At 46.2% G+C, this 14,181-nt stretch overlaps 1 protein-coding gene across 4 annotated transcripts in view; it reads left to right on the top strand.

Moving 5' to 3' along the window:
* The window catches only part of LOC147673925 (death-associated protein kinase 2-like), a 682,889-nt gene that overhangs the window by 349,511 nt on the left and 319,197 nt on the right, over positions 1 to 14,181 (top strand). The window lies entirely within an intron of this gene.

Below are 14,181 nucleotides of genomic sequence, written 5' to 3'. Positions count from 1 at the left end.
TTCATTGGGATAGACTTGTGCCGTTAGTATTAGTCCCCACATTATATCATTTTGTTTTGTGTTCAGTTCTCTTTGCCTAGGTGTAGGAGGGTAATTTGGCTTGCCTCTAATCTTTTTGATTCTAGAAATTGGACTTCCCAGCAGGCTTCTGCATGTTTTTCGCCGGAATTCCACTCGGAGACTTCACTTTCTTGAATGAGGTGAAGTCTCCGCGTGGCATATCACTGACCAGCTGTTGTCCACTGACCTCGTAATTCCAATGGGCCAGAAAACTGTTGTTACTGGGCCCATCGTAGTTAATGGGCCACTCGTAATATGGCACAAATTGGACAATAATACACATATTGTTAACATCCCTTAGAATCATCAAAAGTGCTGCAAGAGGAGCTAGATTAAAAAAAGCGAGTATTATGAGGCCCCTGCAGCTGGAGCTGGCTTCCCCGTACAGGCAGAATATCGGGGCAGTAATGTCTGACCCTATTCCTAGGCACGATTTTGCTTCCAGCCTCAGACTTTTGGTGGGTGTGTGACGTTGTGTGCTTTCCATCCCAACACGCCCCCTCTGCTGCCGAACCTGTGGTGATAACTGATCTGCATTGCGGCTCCTGTGCAGCTCCTTCCTATATACCGTAGGCTCTGTCACTGTTCACGGAAGAATTATCCCAATTACCCTTTCCTCGCTCAAATCACATTGATTTGAAAGGCTACTTGGTATATGGCGTTTTCAGTGATAAACAAAAGACCGTGACCTTTACGAGCTAATTGTGGTAAATGTATTTACTATGGCTTTCGAAAGGAACAATGAAAGAAAAGCACAGACAGTACGGCCTGTGCATACACCATCCAGGCAACGCAGGGCGATGGCGAATTGCCTTAGTGACGGAGTGAGTCAAAAGCAAGTACCTGGCCTATGTTGCTAGGTTTGGAAATAGTCAAGAGATTTGGTGAAATGCCCTGCTCTGCTGTGCTTCAGATCTAAATATTGGGAAGTCAGGAGCTCCATGTGAAGGTCTACACCAGGTTATGTAACCTAATATGCTCTTGAGAGCTGGAATCCTTCCAAATTTTTGGAATAGCGAGGTCCACATGCATTATATTTACACACAAAGGATATAAATGGATATCATTCTCAAATTGGTTATCGTAGAAATTGGACATGGATCTGACTATCTTGGAACAATATTCGAAACTCTGGCCTACATGTATCTGAAAGTTGGCTCCCTGGAAGGCTAGTAAATGCCTTCGGAAGCACTCCCTTGGTCTTAGAGGGGCGTGGCATAGTGTGCTTGTTTCCAAGAAGACACGTTCTCGCTGATTTGCAATTCCCCTCTGTCATTTATATGATTCCTTTCCAAGCTCCTCTACTCCTTATATGAAATTGGTCCTCTCCAAATTATGGTAATGGATCAGGAGAGGGTGGAGAGAGGGAGAGACAGAATGGCAAACTGATGGATTAGAAAAAGAAAACCGACTACTATGCAACGGCAAAGCAGGTAGTTCTGACTTTCAGGTGCCAGCACAATTAAAAACAAGCACTCGCCAATGTTTGCATTTGTTGTATGCACAAATTATGCTGAGTACATTAAAGCAACCCCAGTCGCTTTGCAAGTACATGGGGTTTGGTAGGAGGGGGTACCAGAAAAGGATTTCTTTATATATAGAATGCATATTGGAGATAAAGGAAATATTGTGACAAACAATGTGATGATTGTACTTTTTGGATGTAAAGTGCTCTCCCAGCCATTCTAGTGGAAGAACTTACTGTAAGGCGGAATCATTCTCCAAACAGCCAGTAGCAAGAGGTGAGAGAGTAATGCTCCGCTTGCTGGAGCCAAAGCCTCCTCTTCATGTACTTCAAATAATTGGGAACAATATCACTTGCTGAAAATTGTGCTATCAAGTGAGACCTAAAACAGAATGACATTAGTGACCAATTTAAGTATTGGTGCTTGAAACTGACATTTATATTGACTTTGCGTAATTTTTGAAGTTCATGGAGGTCCTAAAATTGAAAATTTCAAAGTTGAAAAAAAACCCACAAAGAGCAGTAGGAGTCTCCTAGCAGAAGGTGTCTCACATAATAGTTTTATCAAGAAAACTCCCTTTTGCCAAGACGTTTTTCTTGGACGGAATACTTCATGGAATATAAAGCTGGGCAAAGTTGGGAATCTTGGCAAGCTAATAAAAGTGTTATAGTAGGCTGCCTCATCCATATTCGATGGCAACCTTTGAACCCTCGTCGGTCCCTACTTTTAAGCTACAGTGGAGAGATTTTTTTTACCTGCACCCTGTCATGTCCTTTTGGCAGTGAAATAACTCAAGGTTTACATTGGTGCATGTACAGTCGATGTACAGAGTGTTGTAAAATTCGATGCCAGTTTTCCAAAATTATTTAGTGACAAGGTAACGTCTTTCACCTTCCATGTTACTGAAACATTCTTTCATCACCATACCAAACTCACTACCTATTCCTCTACCAGCACCGCTTAAATTGGAAATATAAAAGTTCAAGTACTGACTATACCAGAATACCTGTTCACTTCTGAAAATTGCCAGTACAGTATCCTGAAAAGTACTGAACCACTGCTTTAAAATGATGTGATACAAAAGGGGGTGGTGATGGATGGAGCATCTGAATCAATCAAACACTCACACCAGCCGGGCTGAAGACGGCTGGAATGCCAGAAACCGGTCCTCGGAAGCTTGTTTCCGGTCCAGGGAAGACATGGCTTGTCAGTTCGGGCTGGACTGTTCCCATGAGGCACAGGGTCAGACTGATTTGCATATAGCCATGTCTGAACTGGGGTGGCAGAGTGGGCTAAAGAACGATGATGGATTAAACCCAGAACTTTTAACTGGGTGTGAGTGTTTGATTGATTCAGATGCTCCGCCCATCACACCCCCTTTTGTACCGTTAAAATGATGTGATGCAATCCAATAATGAACCCCCAGTTTTTTGGAAGTATATCCATTTAAGTCTGATTTTCCCCTCCGACATTTCTGACAAGATCAGATCTGTGAGAGTCAAATCAGACCTGACACTGTTCCCATGCACACTGTTACATCGTAACCAAGCTACCCCTGGCTGATGAGCCCTAAATAGGGCAAAAGTGGTCATGGGTTGCTTGTGTTGCGGTTTAGGAACTATCTGATCTGGCACTTCGGACTGGACTGTTCCTATTGGAGTAGGTCAAGACTGATTTGCATATGGCTGAGTCCAAAATGAGGTGGCATGGTGTGCAAAATAACGATGGATTGGGATATGGCCCAAGAATTACCAGTGGCTGAGATTATTTAAAGCATTTAATTCCTCACTTTGTTGTCTATTTTACTGTGTCACTCTAAATGGGACTGGTAAGCCCAGATGTGGGTCCTGTGCACAATGTGTCACTGGAATCAAGCATCTGTCTGATAAGCCCCAATCAAAGTGAAACTAGTTCTAGGTTGCTTTTGGGCTGATTCAGGGAGGACCTGGCTTGGGAGTTCGGGCTGGACTGTTCCTAGTGGAGAAAGGTCAAAACTGATTTGCATATGACTGGGTCCAATCTAAGGTGGCATGGTGGGCAAAATAACGAGCAATCCATGTAATTAAAAGTGGCTGAGATTAATTCAAGCATTCCATCCATCACTTTGGCTTGTAGCAGAATATGAGCCACCTTTGTGGGCATCTTCTTATCTTCAATGACTATAGTTCAGATGGAGCCTAATTTTCTGGTACCCACTGTGTGTGATGCTACCATCACTGCTTATGAATCCCAACACAGTCTTGCTAGATGCTCTAAGTTAGGCCACAACCTGTCAAGTGCTAGGTGGATTCTCTTGTGTTAACACCAAGGATTCTTCAAAGCAACATTTCTTTACCAACATCTACCCCTGAGGTTGGATATTCACATAACGATCATCGACGGGTGAACCCATTGTTTACTTTATTGTAAACTAACTCTTTTTTATTTATGTATTAATGGCTTTACTTAGCACTCCTCACCTTATAGTACGAATACACTTTACAATAAACTTAAAGAACAATAGTAACATGTTAGAAACAGTAACTAGAGAAGACTGCAGACTAGTGTGATGCGTGGCTATTCAAATATATGCAAAAGTGGTGCATTTTTAGGTTTCGCTGGGGGGCGGAGCCGTTAGGCTCCTCCTCCAGCGAAATCTGTAGTTTCTAGTATGGGTGACTTTAACCCGCCTCTCTGCTTCATTGGCTAGCTCCATAAATGGAGGCTAGCCATTGGAACAGAGAGGCGTCCGTCAATGCCGGACCAGACACGGGGGCGTTCCCGAGATTCTTTGGCTTTTGCCGACGTCACGCGACGCCGGGAACGCCCCCGTGTCTGGTCCGGCATTGCCGGCACCCGCCTTCCGTCGTCAGCGTCTCTCCTCCCCCTTTCCCGCCCCCTCCCGCTTGTTATATTTTTATTTACGGGTGCCACCCCGTTTTTATTTAATTATTGGAGGCCGGTGCCCACCCGGCATTGCTCCGTGTTGATTTCACCGCCGCTGGCCCGGAGATCGAGCAAGAGGAGCTGCGCCCGCCTCCCTGCCAAGGGCCGCGCTGCCATTGGCGGCCCTCAGCGCAGGAAGCCAGGCACGCAGTGGTGCGACGTGGGCGGGGTCGTTGCCGGTCTCCCGTGTGGAGAGGGAGACCGGAAAAGTATAAACCCCTCCCTTAATCCCCTGCCCCGCAGTTACACCCCAGACCCGAAGGACTTCCTTTGATGCCGCTTCTGCTGTTCGAGGGTTCCCTCCTCCCTCCCGACGTCCGTGTCTTTTCCCGCCCCCCTCGTCCTCTCCCGCCCCCTCGTCCTCTCCCGCCCGCCCCCCTCGTCCTCTCCCGCCCCCCCGTGTCCTCACAAACAAATATTGGTATCCCGTCCCGCCCGCGGGTTTCTTCAGCCGGCCGGCCAATCCCAGCGCGGCCGGCCGGAAGTGCCCGCCCCCCCCCGCCGCCCAGCGCGAGAAGAGGAGCGACGGCGAGCGCTGGAAGTCTGCGCTGCTCCCGGCCGGGTGACAGCAGACTGGGAGCCCAGAGAGGAACTCCCGCAGCACCCGGGTGAAGCGAGGCGGGACTGGCCTGCAGCGCTGCCACCCCGGCCGCCTCACTTGGAAGGAGGAAGAAGCGGGCGAGGGTGGGGGGCTAACCGGACAGGAGCGGAGGGCCGGCCAGCCGAGGAAGTCCAGGTGAGTGGTTCCTTTCCTGTCCCCCCTCCGCTACTGACGCTATAATTTCCTGATTTTGAACTGAGAGGGAAAGCAGGCAGCCTGCCACCCCGCGGGCTGCGGGGGCTGCCCCGCCTCGCAGGGCCTTGTGATCGATGTCGCTTTCATAACTGTGTGAAAGTCAATGAATGCTTGTGGGAGTTGCACCTTTAAATATGCATTTTTATTTCCATCAAAACTCAAGTTGATCAGTGAAGACCGCCCATGTTTTCTTGACTCCAGAGGACATGTGGACCAGGCTCCATGCCAAGGTACTGGCTCAGAATCCCTCCGAGACCGTGGCCACTGGGGAATATCCACGGGGGAATAGGCGATAGAAGTGGAGAACCATTAAGGTCCGTTAGGGCCAGGCAGCGGTAGGGACGTAGGCACAGGTTGTGAAAGAGTTCTTGCTGCACAGCCCAAACCCCCTTTGCCCTTTTGTGAATGGAGCAGCCTTCAGAGTCTGACTCACACACGCGTGGTTCTGGGTCTTCAACAGATGGTGTCCGCTGGGGCCTGAAACTCACTCCACAGGCAGGCGATGACTTGTAGTTCATGTCAAACTGGGCCCCATGTCCTCAAGCTTATTGAATTGGACTGCTGGCAGGATTGAACAGCACCTAAGCCTCTAAGATTCTGGCGGGCTGACTGATGGGCCTGCACCAAGGAGATGATGGGCACTTGCTCTTTCACTCTATACAGAGATTCCAAAGTGGACATGTTTCACCCATTCAACCGTTTATCTAATTATTATTTACTCATAAAGGGTGCATGGCCAGGGACTTGAATGTCACCTGATATGGGGGCGGATGCTTGCCATGTTGTTTTTGTTGTTTTATGTTTGTTTTTATTGAGCCTTTTCACACTGTCGAGTAACTTTGGTATGCATATTAATGGCGGAGAGGGTTACGGTACAAGAGTGTGAGCAGTGCTGGACACGAGATGCATGAGAGCTTTGGGCCAATGTGCGCTACCGGGAATACACATTACCGTCGCATGCCATGAGAATACGCACACAGATAGTCTTACCCCACAATACAATGTGATAACATGGAATGTGAGTGGTTCGGTAACTCCTTTTAAATGATGCCAAATTTATGCCTACCTCAAGCACTGTCATGCATATTTTGCCATGTTAGAAGAAATGCGTTGAACACTTACAGAACTCCAAAAGGTCCACACCCACTGGCGGGCACAGGTCTGTAGCACATACTTATTGGCATTTGCATGAGGAGAGCTTATATGGATCATTTCTGGGGTCCCCTATGTGGTGGATAACTTCGGTGCGGGTTCCGGAGGGAGATATGTAATAACGGAGGAACAGCTAGACTTGGCCCAGCTGACTCTAGTAGGGGAATGTGCATCTAGCTCAGTGCATTTATTTACTCTGATTTTTAATGCTTCGGTAAAAACAGCAACTTACCAAAATATATGGAAGTATGCACTATTTCTCCCTTTAGCCAAAAAAAAGCTGGCCTTGAGGCATCTACTCTAGCAAATTATCGTCCCATCTAACTGCTGCCATTGATGGCCAAAATATTTGACAAATTGGTCAACTGTAAGGTTTCCTCCTTCTTGGAGGATAACTTGCTTGACCCTTCCCAGTTTAGAGTGAATACCTGCACCGAGAATACGCTCATTGCAGTTTTGGATAATATTAGGCTAAAGGTAGATCAGGGTTCAATGGCTCATTTCTTTACAATAGACCCCAGTCCATCCAGCTGGGCCAATTTAGATCTCTTCCCCATACCTCCGAATATGGTGTATGTTGAACCACTGGCCAATCTGGTTAAAAAGTGGATCTTTGACATTTGCTCTTATGCTAACGACGATCAGCTGATCATGTTCTTGGGCGACGGTCCGTCTAATACCAAGCAAGATCTGGCAGGCTGTCTCTCGGTGGTGGCTGGCTGGATGTCAGTGCACTACCTGAAGCTCAATGCAGAAAAATGTTAAATCCTGCTGTTTGGTGGTGCTGAAAACGCATTGAATGATTCCTGGTGGCCTCCTTCGCTTGGCACCGCTCCAGTGCAGAAAAAAGTAGAAGAAAATCATGGTATCATTGTAGATCAACACCTCACCATGAAAGATCAGGTGTTGGCGACCTTCGGCAGTTGTTTTGAACTGCTTAAGCTTCTTAGAAAATTGTGTAGATGGATTCCGATGGATTGACGCTGTATGGTTGTTCAGGCTTTTATAATCAGTCGCCCAAGTATGGAAATGCATTATATATGGGAATGGCAGACTATCTGTTTACCTCCAAACGATGTTGTAGTTAATAGGCAGGCTGTGGGTCACGTGCACCATTGCAGAGGGTGTGCAATTCATGAGCAAGCTACGTAGTCCCATGATGATTGTTTTGGCTACATTGTGTTTGTGGTGTATTTGTGTGTGTATTGTGTTTGTTTTCCATGCTAGGTATAAACCGTGGGCAGGATGGGGCTGTCACATGCTTCTCACCATGGTTTGCTTTGTGAGTGTGGTAAATAAGGATGCCTACTTGTGCTTGTTGGACAGAGGGAGGGGTGTGCCCTGTATGCTGTGTATCTAGTGTCTGCTGACTGTGTCTATAGTGTCTGTGAAGTAATGTGCAGTATATTCTACCAGTCAGCTGGAAGAGCGAAGAAGTAGTGCTGAACTGCTGTCAACGTGTTCCTGGTGGGGGTTTATTGCCAGTGGACTTACTTCGTACAACCCACTTCTTGTGCCACATCGATATGCGCAGGTATGGCTTGATACGTGCTGTGGTCAGTTCCTTTCAGCCGTCTGCATTGGACATCTTGCTCTATATGAAGACAGCTATGGACTGAATTTCTGCTTGTAACTACCCCTCTTTGTGTCGACTTCTAGTAATAAATCTCCATTTGTGATACATTTTACCCGGATATATTGCTTACTTCGTCATTACGCTCCATTCACTATTGAACAATGAAAGTAAAAGTACATGACCTAGGAGATTCCTGTACGTTTACCCCCTTTTTAGGTCTGGCTTGATAGCCCATCTGCTGCGAGACCTTCTGTGATCATCAGGGGTACTACATAGAGTTGCTCCGGCTACGCACACATGTTGGTTGTCAGAAGCACAGCATGTGATTGGACATCAGTTGTAGTAGTCCGCCTAAGATATTGTTTAATTGCACTTATGAGTCATGCACCGTTCATGATATGCTTTATAGGTACTTTATTTTCCCCACATCGCCAAGGACTCGACCATCCCTCAGCACTGACACCGCAAGCTTTAATAACCACAGAGCTAAGGTTGAAAACAGTAGTGTCCGTCTGTCTGTGTGCCTGTAGTGTCCGTCTGTCTGTGTGCCTGTAGTGTCCGTCTGTCTGTGTGCCTGTAGTGTCCGTCTGTCTGTGTGCCTGTAGTGTCCCGCTGTCTGTGCGCCTGCAGTGTCCATCTGTCTGAATGCAATGTCCGTCTATCTGTGTGCCTGCGGTGATCGGCTGTCTGCCTGCCTGCAGTGTCCGTGGTCCGTCTGTCTGTGTGCGTGCAATGTCAGCCTGTCTGTGTGTCTGCAGTGTCCGAGGTCCGTCTGTCTGTCTGTGTGCCTCCAGTGTCCGTCTATCTGTGTGCCTGCAGTCTCTGTCTGTCTGTGTGCCTGCAGTGTCTAAGGTCCGTCTTTCTGTGTGCGTGCTGCAATGTCAGCCTGTCTGTTCGTTCCCCCAGCAAAAAAAAGTGAGCAACCACTGTCAAGGAAACCACAGTGTCATGGAGCAGCCCCTCTCCTATCTGTTCCTTCCTTCAACAAATCTCGCACAGGGTGAAACGCCGAAGATGCACCACTCCGTGCCAGCAGGAATAAGAGGACTTTGCAAACAGCAAAAAAAAAAATGGAGCACATTAAAACTTGGCTGCGCAGCCATGTAAGAGGCAGGGCATGTCTGCGCTTGTGCAAAGTAGTATATTATAACCAGCCACGTAAGAGGGCCGATCTGCGCTTGCGCAGAGTCCCCATCTCCAGACCTCACACGCGTCACCCAGCATCACAGGCACTGGTCACGCTCGAACCCGCGCCATCTTAAACCTTTGCACCTAGGATCTCCGTGCAAACCAGAGCGCTCCACAGCCCGGGGATGAAGTGCTGTGTAAATGTCACAGTGCAGTACATGGTATAGGCCAATTCTACTACAGTACCTGCTTCAGTGCACACTTGCACTGAGAACAACTGCTGTGCTGTGACAGCTGTGTGGGCGGATGGCTGTGAGAGCTGTGTGGGCTGTGAGAGCTGTGTGGGCTGTGAGAGCTGTGAGGGCTGTGAGGGCTGTGAGAGCTGTGTGGGCTGTGAGAGCTGTGTGGGCTGTGAGAGCTGTGTGGGCTGTGAGAGCTGTGTGGGCTGTGAGGGCTGTGAGGGCTGAGAGCGCTGAGAGCTGTGTTGGGCTGAGAGCTGTGTTGGGCTGAGAGCTGTGTTGGGCTGAGAGCTGTGTTGGGCTGAGAGCTGTGTTGGGCTGAGAGCTGTGAGGGCTGAGAGGGCTGTGTGGGCTGTGAGGGCTGAGAGCTGTGTGGGCTGAGAGAGCTGAGAGCTGTGTTGGGCTGAGAGCTGTGTGGGCTGTGTTGGGCTGAGAGCTGTGTGGGCTGTGTCGGCTGTGGGCTGTGTGGGCTGAGAGAGCTGTGTGGGCTGTGAGAGCTGTTGGCAATATAAATAACAATGCCATTTATTTATAAGTAAAAAAAAAAGAAATGTCATGAGCAATGCCAATAACTCTAACTTTTCCAAAGGCGAAACCATTGCATTGTAAATGCTTGTTAACTATTTCTTGAATGACTGGAGCGTGGGTGTAGTTCTTAGGACCCATGAGAGTTCCAAAAGGTTGTGTGGACCTGATACTTTTTTGTTCTGTTCTTTGGCAGTCTTGACTTTAGGTGTTTAGAGAAATAAAGGTTGTTTGCTCCTTCCATCTCCTTGACTGCCATATACGTTGCGAAGGTTAGGTAAAGGATGGTCCGGAGCAGACAACAGCTCAGCAAGCAAGCCAGAGGCCTTGAAATGTATCTTTGAGGCAAAGGGCACGAGTGTAATACCGTAATAATGGGCGGGTTGTGGTTGAATATTGTTTAGTTGATCACAAACGTTTAGAAGTTGAATGGAGGAGTATTTGATATAGTGAAGTAAAGACTGAGGAGCCCAAGCATGAATGGTACTGCGAACATGAAGGGAGCATTTGACTTGTGCATGTATAAATGTACCTTTGTAAATGCTTGTTGTACTGAGACTGAAACCATGCCCTTTACTTCGCAAAAACATATAGATAAATAATGTGGGCATATTAACTGCCACGTTATATGTCACTATTGTGTCCCCCTTATTCTAAGGGGGCGTGGAATACCACATCAGTTCTCTTGCAAGTGAATTGCCAATACTATGGGTATCAATGATTTTATGATGCTGGAAAATTGCACTTTTCTCTATTTGTTCCATGTGGGTGCCTTCAGAAATATTTAATTACCCAAGGAATATGAGCTACTGCACCTGATTTCTCAAAATGCAGAATACTAACTACCACACAGTCATAGCCAAACTACACATGATTCCTATTGCAATTCTACAGGCAGTTTCACAACTGGTAAACTGTGTGGGAGGGTGGTGGGTTGGAAATATGGGACGTGCTGTATTTCTGGATCAACAGTAGTCCCTCGTTGGACCGGTCTCTCTGCTCTGACTGAATACAGAAATACAGGTCGCAGGTTGGCTGCGCGAGGGTCTGTTTATTCTATTATGATGTAAACCGTTGGACTAAAAAGGTTTGTTTTTATTGCTCGCTGTTGACGATGCAATTGCAGTTCAACTGTCTTGTTCCGTAGTGGCAACTCGTGGGTTAATTGAGGTATTTACTCTGTTGAAGAGATTCTGAAGTGTTCCTTTTGGTTTTCTGCTTGCTCGCCTCGTCTTTTGTGCCATGGTTACTCGCTGACCTTTCTGCGTCTCTGAGTGTTCCTGCGCTGGCTCTGAAGTGCGCCTTTCATCAGGCCTCAGCCATTGTTAGAAGGTGTTCCCGCCATTCAACGCCCTCCAAGATGCCCTGCGCACTTCTTTCCTTTGTCCCCTGGCAGAGGGCTATAATGAGCAATAAATTGGCCTTTTCAAGTTCACACTCCTTACTCTTGCAGCAGTTCTGTCAGATTAGCTGTTTGTAATCTATACACCGCCTGTGAGCAATGTTAGCCTGACTTTTAATGAAATAGGCCTGCAGGTATGGTCTCACACGAACTCTTCTCTTTTTCCGTTATAATTTTTTTCTTTTAATTAGTTTTACTCTGCTTTTTTATTTTGCACTTTCTTCCTATATCATTTTTATAGAGATGTGTTTGTTCTTAGATTTTCTTCTCCTACCTGTTGCTTTACTTCTTGTTACCTTTCCTCCCTTTCCCTAGTGTTATTTTTTGTTTCTTTTTCATATTTCTTTCTTTTCATGTTAACCTTGCTGAGTTAAAAAGAATAAGATTATACACTCTGGAGATAATGTTTTAAAGCAGTAGCAGGAATATATAGCATTTATCAAGTTCTTACTGCATGAGTCACTTCAGCATAATGCACCGTTACGTCCTTGTTCAAATGCTTCTGCAGAGAGAGAGCAGAGTTCTTCCTCCTGCTCTTCAACTCCTCTTGCATTTATTTGATCAAACCCACCCATGCTAAAGTACAAGTGTCCCCCATGTGTTAAAACTAGTCCCTGGCTGCCCACAATGGGGTACATTGTATGTTACAATATCAAAAAACCTATAATTTGGCCAAGATATCATGGACTGAATGTAAATGCATATAAGTAAGCGTAGATTTCTATTCTTAAATCTACATATGTGTACATTTAATACACAGACATACACACACACACTTATACCTTTACACAGTTCCACCTTTAGCCAAGCTGCACTTAGGACGGGTGTGCTCGCTGAGTGGGGTTGGAGACCCACGCTGTTTATTCCATACAATTTCCAGAGGGCAAAGCACTCACGGGGTAAATATTGATTGATGTAATTGAAAGTAACGTGTTTCGACATTTTCCTTCTTCAGCCTTGCTATAATGAGGCAACATACAAACGGTGTCATTTAAATTATCAGTAGTCTACTCCCATTGGAGAATGTAATTGTTGCAGGAAAGAAAGGACTGATTCCACCTTCATTGGTAACCAACGTCCATGGCGCCATATAGTTCATACAGGCTGTGTCCACACAGTAGCTCTCGCGTTGTGCCGATTTCAGTTATTACAGTCTGTATGACAAATAAAAAATATTTTCACCGGTTCATAGGTACACAGCGACAGGGTACTGTCCCACAGATTACAGGTCATCTGTGGTATTGAATCACCAGTACTACGTCACTGTGTACCTAACTAATAACTGAAATCAGCACAACATGAGAGGTACTGTGTGGACATGGCCTGTATGAGCTAAATTAACATGGCTGCCATGGGCGTGAGCAACTTATTGTTTTAGCACTTAATTCGAATTGAATTTATTTTAAGCAAGAGATTGATTGATTGAGAATGCAGCTCAATGAGCGGAGTTGCAATAATTTGTGACAGGTGCACAATACCCAACGTGAAAAAACCCATAACCCGACATAAAATTGTGGAAAAGTGAGTGTGGTACAGGTATAGTGGTGTTCGCACACAGCTATATGCATTATTTGCTTCCAGAAAATACAGTAACACTTGGGAAGATTCACATAGTGTTATTTCAAGCAGTGGTCTGTCTGTAGAGATGTTGACGGGTTGTGACCTTATGGGAGAATATTAGGGCTGGGAATGACCTGGTTGCTGACCCACGCGCAAAAGGCCCTACAAAACCAAGGACCCGCCTACATTAACCACCACCTGAACTTTCACCAACTATGACTAGAACACTATGCTCCGCCTCCCTTTCACTGGTCCATACTCACCCCATCTACCTAAGCAGAAGTTGAGGACTCTCCTTCTTCCATATAGCAGCAAAGATGTGGAACAACCTCCCCAGGCTCCTCCGGACCATCACCTCACCTCCGGAATTCCGAATGGCCCTCAAGACCGGACTGTTCAAATAAGCTTCAAGACGTGCAAGCACCTAGATACCCTAGCTGGTGATAGCTTTATACATCCTGATTGATTGATTGATTGAGAATGATTACCTTGCAAAGCAGTGGAATAATAGGGAAGCAAGTCTCTGTGTTGATTACATCAATGCAACAAGAGAAAATATGAGCTGCATAATAAAACCATACTCTTAAGGCAGAGCCCATGGGTAAATTGAGGGATGCTCGGGGAGCAAGGAGCTCTGATAGTGTAATGGAAATGACTGCGAGTAAATCACACTACACACAAAGGTGCATGAATAAGACAGTACTCATGGGGCTGTGCCTGCAAAGTGTAGTATTTGCCAGGATATGCGGGAGTCCCTGAAGATGAATGATAAGCAGTGCATGCATGCCGTAGAGCCAATTGCATCCTGGAAGCGGTGTCTCAAAGTGAACTCCAAGATTGGAGAATTGCCGGCTGCAGTCCCTGGACCGTCCATGTCTCCGTGCAGGGTATTGCGCCCTTATCATGAATTTTTGCTACTCTGCGCATTGAAATGCATTTTCTTGTTTAAAATAAATTCAATTTGAATAAATTGTAAGCATTCCTTCCATGCTGATTTTCTTCAGATTTGTTTACAGATTGAATCTTGACTGTTATTTTGTTATCTTAAATCTAGACACTGCATAGCTTATGCTTTCATTTTTTCTCAGTGAATCAACCCGTCTTACAAAGGCACAAAGATTAACATTACAGTGATTAATCGGCAAAACATCTGAAGGTCAGGTGAAACTAAAACCTTGTGAATGGGTAGGGTTCATATAATACAAGCTGGCAGTTTTGATCACCAGAGACTTGCAGGTGTGTTACGGCTGACTTTGCTTTTCGGCTGGGGCCAGCCACACCATATTGCCAGATACCAAAATCCAGTCCAAATGTTAGAACCACCCACATAAATGTATTTAATCCAAGTGAAA

This window comes from Lissotriton vulgaris, chromosome 12 (assembly GCF_964263255.1).
Source record: "Lissotriton vulgaris chromosome 12, aLisVul1.2, whole genome shotgun sequence".
Classification (NCBI taxonomy): domain Eukaryota; kingdom Metazoa; phylum Chordata; class Amphibia; order Caudata; family Salamandridae; genus Lissotriton; species Lissotriton vulgaris.
Note: the sequence above shows the minus strand (reverse complement) of the source record. Positions and strands in the feature narration are given on the sequence as shown.